This window comes from Pygoscelis adeliae, unplaced genomic scaffold, assembly GCF_000699105.1.
Source record: "Pygoscelis adeliae isolate BGI_AS28 unplaced genomic scaffold, ASM69910v1 Scaffold127, whole genome shotgun sequence".
Lineage (NCBI taxonomy): Eukaryota > Metazoa > Chordata > Aves > Sphenisciformes > Spheniscidae > Pygoscelis > Pygoscelis adeliae.
In genome coordinates, this window is record NW_008825208.1 from 5,186,421 (window position 1) to 5,195,036 (window position 8,616).

An 8,616-nucleotide genomic window follows, 5' to 3' on the forward strand; every position below is an offset into this window, starting at 1 on the left:
CACCAAATGCCTTTGAAATACAAGAACAGCCTATTACACTGAAAGGTGTGTAACACTGGCAAAGTCCTCCCCCATCACCATCCTTCACCCTCTGTGGTTACACATCTCCTCACCTAGTAGACACTGTAATGTGTTTTATGCCTAAAGCATTCACACAGCTGTGCTCCCAGCACAATGAACACATAACCCTACCTTTAAATACTGCTCCCTGACACCGGGCAGTACAGTGACTGCCTCATGGTCATCATCATCTCACCATCTGCGATGGCTTAGTTAGTTAATGGATACTGTGAGTACAGCTTCAGGAAAAGGCAGTGAGTCCAGAGAAAGGAAATATTAAAACAGGTGAAGCTGCCCCCGTAACTGCCCAATTAGTCAGTAGGGCACTAAGGTCAATCAGGTACACATTTAGCCACTATTGTGGCAACAAGGGCTCTTATGAGTTGTGCCTGTACAAGTTAGCTCTTTATTTCTAGACAGCCGGTGGCATGCAAGGACCATGGTGATGTACAGGCATTTTCCTTTGGACAACAGAACATCTCCGGATTTTTCCCCACTCAATCACAGAGACCTTACGGCTGCTACCCCTTTCCAACCCTTTGGTGCATTATCCAGGGAGGAAAACAGTAACATTTTCCTAACAACCATGTCCTCTCCTCCTTTCCCCCAAAATCCTCACGGCTGTACCTATGGGTACAAACTTGAACAACATTTCCTCTGCAGGCAGTCTCCAGCAGCTCACAGTGTGGGAGGGAAGCCTGGACAGACTTCTATCACTCCCTGACCTCGATCTCTAGTACACCTGAAGGCCAAACGCAAAAAGGGGAATTGCACAGCATGTACACGCTGTAGGTTTGATCCCCGGCTGCCGTGACTGCCAGCTCTGGGTATCACTCACCAGGACAGCGGAGCTGAGGGATACCTGTATCGTAGCACATCACTCTCTCCTGGGACTTCAGAGAGGCCTGAAAGTTCTTCACAGTGGCCACCACCAGCAGCTAGCTTGGGCTGAGGTGAGATGTGTCCTCTGAGGAGCCTCTGTGGCTGCACAGTTGCTGGAGGGCATTGCTGGAGGAAACATCTCTGAGACACTTGGCTAGCGGGGCTGCGGTGGGTGAAGCGGCAGGTATCCCCCAAAGGCAGCGGGAAGGGGAGCTGCCAGGGAAATGCCCGAGAGCTGGGGAGCCACCATGAGACTGCAGCAAGCAGCTCTGGTGCCTCTAGCCATGTGATGGCAGACAGTCCCAGTGGAGCAGACAGGGGAGGCAAGCCATCAGCATTTGACTAGTATCAGACAGGCTGCCTCCTGAAAAAAACAGATTACCTGTTATCAGGGACACAGCTGCCCTGTGCCTTGTGTCACATTACACTCCTACCTCCAGACAGCTCCTGGTGCACCAAGCAGGTTTCACCCACTTCAAAGAGAGCTGCTTACATCCCTTTCTCCAGCAAAACATGCCTTGCCCTTCTCCTTCATCCAGTGCCCCTGCACAGTGATGAGGGACTGCTCAGCCCATGCACGCACACACGCTCACACTCATCCGTCATTTTCTCTGCCATTACAGAATCACAGAGTGGTGCATGTTGGAAGGGACCTCTGGAGGTCATCTCGTCCAACCCCACTGCTCAAGCAGGGTGACCTACAGCAGGTTGCCCAGGACCATGTCCAGACAGCTTTTGAATATCTCCAAGGATGGAGACTCCACTACCTCTCTGGGCAACCTGTACCAGTGCTTCGTCGCCCTCACAGTGAGAAAGTTCAGAGGGAATCTCCTGTGTTTCAGTTTGTGCCCACTGCATCTGGTCCTGTCACTGGGCACCACTGTAAAGAGCCTTGCTCTGTCTTCTTTGCACCCTCCCTGCAGGTATTTATATACATTAATGAGATCCCCCTGAGCCTTCTCTTCTTCAGGCTGAACAGTCCCAGCTCTCTTAGCCTTTCCTCATAGGAGAGGTGCTCCAGTCCCTGAATGATCTTAATGACCCTTCAGTGGACTCTCTCCAGTATGTCCATGTCTCTGCTGTACTGAGGAGCCCAGAACTGGACACAGTACTCCAGGTGTGGCCTCACCAGTGCTGAGTAGAGGTGAAGGATCAGCTCCCTCAACCTCCTGGCAAAAATCCTCCTAATGCAGCCCAGGATACCATTCGCCACCCTTGCCACAAGGGCACGCTGCTGGCTCATGTTCAACTTGGTCTCCACCAGGTCCCTCAGGTCCTATTCTGCCAAGCTACTGTCCAGCTGGGCAGCCCCCAGCATATATTAGTGTCTGGGGTTGTTCTTCCCCAGGTGCAGGACTTTGCATTTCCCCTTGTTGAATTTCATCAGGTTCCTGTCAGCCCATTTCTCCAGCCTGTTGAGGTCCCTCTGGACGGCAGCGTGACCCTCTGTTATCAGCCACTCCTCCCAGTTTTGTGTCATCTGCAAAATTCCTGAGGGTGTGCTCTGCCTTATCACCCAGATCGTTAATGAAGATGTTGAAGGACCCAGTATTGACTCCTGGGGTACACTGCTAGTCACTGGTGTCCAACTAGATGTTGTGCCACTGATCACCACCCTTTGGGTCTGCCCATTCAGCCAGTTTTCAATCCACCTCACTGTCTGCTCACCCAACCCATACATCAACAGCTTGTCTATGAGAACTTTATGGGAGACAGTGTCAAAGGCCTTACTGAACTCCAGGTAGAGAATATCCATTGCTCGCCCCTCATCTACCAGGTCAGTCATTTCATTGTAGAAGGTTATCAGGTTGGTCAAGCATGACTTCCCCTTCGTGAATCCATGCTGACTACTCCTGATTATTTTCTTGTCATTCATGCCTGGAAATGGTTTCCAGGATTAGCTGCTACATCTTGGCAAAGATGCAGATGTGGACGTGGCACAAAGTAATCAGAGGGCAGGCAATCAGGACTATTACGACAAAGATTTCGCTGTTTCTTTCACATCCACAGCATGGGATGATTTTTTAAAAAGAGGTATTTGCATTGTTTAAATGAGCTATAGACAAGGGATTTGATGGTAACAAATTATTTTCATTTCCTTCAAGCTGGCTTGGGAAGTTCCAGTCTTCCAGAGCCTGCAAATAACATGAATTGCTGGTACTCTTTTGATCAGTTCCCTTAGTTTTTTTACTAACTTTTCCTGAACAGGCAGGAAGGGTGTCACAGCAAGCTTCCCAGAGAGAATTAGTCATTTCAAGTGCCCTAGTATGTGGTCATTTCTACATGATTATGCTTAAAACTGTTTTAAAGGTGTTTCAGCACATCCTAAATCATTAGCTTCTTCTGTAGAGTTAGGTCAAGACAACCTGACATGGGTTATTTTCCCTCTCTCTCTCCACAGATGAGAGACTCCAATTAGAGACCCCTTTTAAGAAGTGTGGGCTTCAGTTTGCTGTGTTCTTTGGGACAAAGGAAGATACCTATTATTCACCATTATGCATAACACACAGTACTTGTGGGTGACTCCCCTGAGATTATTCCACCTTTTGTCTGAGTACTTCTAGATAGAAGAAATAAAGTATATTTAATCAGAAGTATCCTAAAGGGAAAAAGCATACCAGGCAGAATGATGCAGATAGACAAAGTTCCCATTGAATTGTATGGGCAGGGGTTTGCTCCAATGGTGCAAATTTGCTATCTGATGCTGTGACTCATACAACAGCCTGTACCTGTTCCACAGCACCCCTGCTGAAGTCCCCAAGGTCACTGCCAGACTGGTGCATGCCTCATTACCAGGGTTTCTGAATCCTGCTCCTGGTGTGATGGCTGGGTGGCAAAGCACAAGCCCTTCAGGCATCTGCTACTTCCCTTTTGCCACTTGTTTCTTAATCAGACTCTCTCATCAGCAGAGTCCTTCCACATCTGACCTACGGGCAATTCGCCAGCAAGCAGCCGTCAAGCACAAATGATTGCCTGCAAAGATCAAGACCCAGGGGCATTAGTGAACAGCCAGGATCCAAAAATCCTCCCTCAGGTTAATTTCTTGTGCTTGAGGACATGAAGAGACAGAGAACTGCCTGGGGCTTTGGGAGCGGTTAGGATCGATGGAAGAGCCACTCTAAAAAATATAAATAAGGTAATTTTGGTATGTGGAGCTGGGTGAACAACGACCTTTTTCAAGTGGGAAAAAAAAAGTCTGTAAATTGAGGCATCTGAGAATCACTGCACACATTTGCACAGCACAAAGAAATTAGCAAGTATTTTCTTTTGTGGATGCGGCCAAGAAAACACGATGTTAAAGAAGGCTTGGAGATGGATGTGGCATTCAGCACCCATCTTCAGCAAGGAGTACTTGCCATAGATAGCAAACTGGAAGGACTTTGTGAAGCAGCTCTTGAGCAGGTTTGAAGTGCCAGTGACCTCAGCAGAATGACAGCAGTCTACTCAAGCCGATGGGATGGCTCAAACCTGTGCACAAGAGCATTGCTGTAAAAGCTTGAAACTTGAGCATCCCAACCCACGCAGAACTTGTCAGCAAAACAAGTCCTGTGTTTCATATCCAAATTATAGGTAGGACTTACATGATCCCACACTTAGAAGCGGTATCAAATTGTGTTAAGTTTTAGCATTGCCATAGAGCTTGGGAGGTGGAAAGGGGAGTCTAATTTTACCTGTGATGTTACTAAGGACTTGTGGAGTCTTGGTATGGTATGGCTGAGATGTTATACATAGACCAGCTGCCAACTGTAACATATTAATTCAAAACTGCACCACCCAGATGTGTATCCCTTTAGGATGCTAAAAAACATGCTACACACACTTTTCCACGGGTTTTACAGTACTGCCTGGTAAGAGAAAGGCTTTGCTTTTACACAAAGCCACTGACTGAAGTGGACAATCAGATCTGCAAAACAAAAGATTCAGAGAAGGGTTTAAGAAAGCAGTGCCAGGAAAACTTAGATCTAAGTGTCACTCAGCTGGTACCCTTTTCACCACATCCATCTTGGTCCATTCTTTTCTGATCTGTACCATCAAACCTACATAAAAACATAAATGATGTAGCGCATCTAAATTTGTATCTAGACAGCTGTTTTGGTTGCTCCATAGTAATTAAGAAATAGCCTGCCATTGAGCTAAAACATTAGTAACAGTAACAACCCAGATTGGCTGATTCTTGATATTTTAGCATCAATACAACTGGTCAGCAAATGCAGGCTAGAGGACATTTGCATTGTTGAGGTGACAAGTGCTAGAAGTAGCGGAGACAAAAAAGACCATGGGGTCACCTCTATCTGAGGGACCCGACCCTTTTGGAAGGACGAGTTACTCCTATATAGATGCACTGGGCTCAGACCACTGCATGAGACCAGGGCTGCTGAAGACTCTCAGATCTTTGACATGTTAAAGTTCCCACCTTCCTAGCTAATGTTCAACAGTGTTTTACTCATTTGGGGCCATTCAAAATTATATATTTTACATTTGATGGATCAAGATGATAAAGAAGGGGGTTGAGCCCTTTTGGGCACTCACGATATTTAACATGACTAACACTACAATAGTCACTGCACTTTGAATTAGCTCTTTATTTTAAATCTCTATTTTCAATTAGAAGTCAGCTCTAATTTGCAGTTTTCCAGCTTCCACAACAAGGCCATAAGGAGCTGGGGTAGGTGACACCTCTGTAGCTGCTTTCAACCTGAGTCATGCTTACATATTTTACCAACAGTGGCCACTCCTTTTAGTTATGAATTTCAAACAGTGAGAGGATGGCATACACTACCTGATTATCAGTTACACTGAACTGTTATGTGGGACAGGAAAAGGGTTTTGTATCTAACTGAGTATGTAAGGGAAATGCATGGTGAGCAAGCTGAAATTAGTGTCCCAGTCCAGAACATACCAGCTTACCATTTAATATCCCTATTTATGCATGACACATGACCCGTGTCCAATACCTGCATTCTGCCTACCCTGGTAAGGGCTGTCCGTTCACAGCCTTCTCTTCACGAATCCTAGACCTTCCCAAAAGTCTTTTCCAGACAGTAATCCAATTAGACCAGTCCTAAAAGAGCTGACAAAATCACACTGTAGAGTAAGAACACATTTTTTTCCCTAAATTCGGCTCTAATTTTGCTTTGAGTAAACAGTCTAAGTTATGGGTAATAGCAATAAAAGGTCATTAGTCACCATCATCATCTGTTCAATTAATACTTTGGATTTTCAGTCACTGCACTAGCTAATCCAAACCTTTTGTGTAAGGCACCACAACGGAAACGTGCTTCACCTCAAAGGAGTAATTTTTTTTCTCTAGTTATGAACAAGATAGACAATTCAACCATTTGCATTGTTGCTCAATTGTGTAAGTGGATACTTGCTGATCTCTTGATTTCTAGCTTGGAAAGACAATTTCAACAATTGTAGCATGCTTTCTTGGAACAGAGTGGTTGGTTTCCCTTTTCTATCCCCCCAGGAAGCATACGATCTTCACACTGTTAGTCTTGGAAACCACCAACAAAGGGACAAATTGGAGGCATTTAGTTCCACTTTTGTCCTGACATTTTCCGTAAGTATTTTCGTGCCCACTAACAGCTTTCCGTTCCAAAGTAGATGTTCTCTCTTCCATCTCAGTAACCCTGTCGCTTAAATTTGAAGGGCCATTTTTATTCCTGTTAGATCTTCTGACATGTACTGCAGTTCTTACAGTATTTTTTCCCCTCCACTGATGCCACTAATGACATTTACATTTCTGTGTCATCTACTAATGCAGTTTTCCTTTCTCTGAAGGACTGTTGATGAATACAGCTACAGCTAATTGCTATTCCCAAGCAACATAGTTTGTTTTTCAGCAAAAGACCAATTTCCAACCCAACAGGAAATCTTCAGACTATTCAAAGGTACGAGGGGAGGTTAAGGAAGGTGAGGGAGCATTATTTACCAACATAACCCTGCTTATAACATAACCTTTACAATATTTTAGCTATGTGGGACAGACTGGCTGAAGGTTAATCATTTCCCTTCATCCAGAATTTAGCAGAGGGTTAAAAAAGGCTTTATTCATTCTAATATGAGGACATAAAAGCTGTGTATCTGAGTAACAGCAGATGGAAACAAGCAGCAAATTCTCACTCCAGAAAATACGAGCCGAGAAGCTACAGTCATTGCTCACCCTGCTAAATCCTGCACAGTGACAAAAGTGGAAGTTAACTTCTGCTGAAATCTAACTGGAAGGTTTTGATTTTTAAGTCTTTCAGTCCAGATGGAGGGTATTCCTAACAGAGTCCAAATTATTCATCTTTCAGCCCACTCAGCAACAGGTGAGAGGCTCAACGTGGATTTTACTGGGCACATTTTTGGAGGACAAGTTCAAACGATGATCATGGTCCATTACAAACTTTTAATCTCAAAACCAGGCCATTGCCACCAACTTAAACACCTCTCCCCGGTATGTGTACTTCTGCTCCCACACTTACTCTTCCTTCAAATTAAGACAGCAAAGGCTATCACTTGACACCCTCTTTATGAAGAAACTGTCCTGTAAAGCAGGAGTTGTGTCCATTAATGAGAGGGCATTCTCGAGCTTGCTCTCTGCAAGGTAACTTGGAAATCTACACCATAGAGGTGCTTTGTTCATGTTGTACTGTAGGGAGGATGAATAAAAACCAGGCCTTTTCATGGCTGAAAGATGAGGGGTGTTTGGGTGTTTTCTAAAATGGCTTCTCTGAGCTTTCCAAATTTCTAGTATGAGGAAAAGGAACCATGTTAATGGGAAAACTTACAGAAACCACGGTTTCACAATTTAGTTCAGAATGTCGTATTTTATTCTCCTAATTCCCTTGGACACTTTCTGGACACTTTTATCTCCCAGTATCTCTGCCCCAGGTAAAGCACTTACTCCTTTATGTCACTGGCACATTAAACGTTGAAGCAACCTGCCTGAAAATGCTGCTGCTCTTAAGGCTCCTCCTGCTTTTCCACATTCCCACACATTTCAGATCCTTTCCTGTATTCATTCAGACGGTGGGGCTTACTTTAAATCACCATCACCCATGTAGCCATATGTTTGGGTTAATACCTAGACTGAAGTCTTCATTGCACTGGCCTGATTACCTTGTATAAACAATGCACGCCTTACGACGACTGTGCCCTTGAAGAAGTGGAAGACTGATAAAAGGGGAACATCCTGCCCTGGAAGGCGTCGGAGGCTAGATGATTGCCAAAGAAACAAGAAGTCAGCAAAAAACTGCGGCAACTAGGGGAAAGGGAAAGGCGGCAGGGGGAGATCGCGACCACCGACTCAATTCAAGACTGGAAAGACTTGTCCCCCACGCCTGCAAGGAGCATGCGTGCTAATTTACATGGCAAGCGAGGCTAATTTGAACACAACTCACCAGTGAGCATGAACTTAGGCGGGTTTTTTGCTAATCATGTAACAGTATAAATACGCTGTAGTTCTTTTGTGTGGGATGCTACCTTTGTGGAATTACCACCTGGCACCCATCTTTGCGCAAACATCAGATAAATAAATATCTCGGCTCTGTGTGTAAGATTGGCTTATTGTACACCGGGTACCGGACCCCGCTTGTGGGACAACACCCACTTGCATCAAAACACAGAGACTGAACATCGCCATCACAGCTGATTTATGGCGGGCCTTAGAGACCAAGGGAAATCCTG